Here is a 716-nt window from a genome sequence, read left to right as displayed (position 1 = left end):
AGAGTCCCCCACCATGATTTTTGACCCAGGAAGATTTTGTTCTTTTCCGTTTTGCCTCTTTATAATATTTTGGTTGAACGTAATAGATCAAAACTTATTTGGGGTAAAAACTATAAATAAGGGCTCTCATAACTTACAGATTTAGATATTCTGATGTAATTGAACACTACGGGGAGTTTTTAAATCATGAGGTTCAGAAAGAATGTTGCGTGCAAACAGAGTTTGGATAAGTCCTTTTTTGAAGTAGTTTTTTTGCTAATAACTAGGTTGTCCAATGACTTTTTGTAACTTTTGGTAACATTAATAGAATTAGAAAATAAAACTTTACCAGATTAGACCCCCTATGTTCGCACAGAAAGAGGGGTACGCGTCTTACGTCTCTGCTCCTCCTCGGGTGACGGCGCGGGTGACGCGTGACGGCTGTGACACACACGTTGCGGGTGACGTGCACGGCGCTACATAGCTGCCCTCCTGGCCTTCCTTACCCTGCGCCGCGGTCGGGTTGGCGACAAAAGTTATTTCTGAAAGGCGGGGCGGGGTAGGGTGTGGTGGGGTTATCTCACTTGGCGCCCAGTCCAGCTGGCGCACACAAAGCAAAGACAGGGGGCTACCACACAATGACGCCCCAGCCGCGACACGTGCCTTTCGGACAGTCGACTCACCGTGACACCGCGTCTATATGCGAAGGTAAAAGCGGGCAAAAGAGAGCAGTGTTT

At 47.2% G+C, this 716-nt stretch overlaps 1 protein-coding gene and 1 long non-coding RNA gene across 2 annotated transcripts in view; one reads left to right on the top strand and one right to left on the bottom strand.

The window, feature by feature from the left end:
* Window positions 1-716, top strand: part of LOC127749177 (actin-binding protein WASF1-like) — a 62798-nt gene that overhangs the window by 28923 nt on the left and 33159 nt on the right. The window lies entirely within an intron of this gene.
* LOC127749170 (uncharacterized) overlaps window positions 1-716 on the bottom strand; it is a 3999-nt gene that overhangs the window by 1309 nt on the left and 1974 nt on the right. The window lies entirely within an intron of this gene.

Source organism: Frankliniella occidentalis, unplaced genomic scaffold (genome assembly GCF_000697945.3).
Source record: "Frankliniella occidentalis isolate FOCC.00 unplaced genomic scaffold, Focc_3.1 Scaffold37, whole genome shotgun sequence".
Lineage (NCBI taxonomy): Eukaryota > Metazoa > Arthropoda > Insecta > Thysanoptera > Thripidae > Frankliniella > Frankliniella occidentalis.
This window is presented reverse-complemented; position numbering and strand designations above follow the sequence as displayed.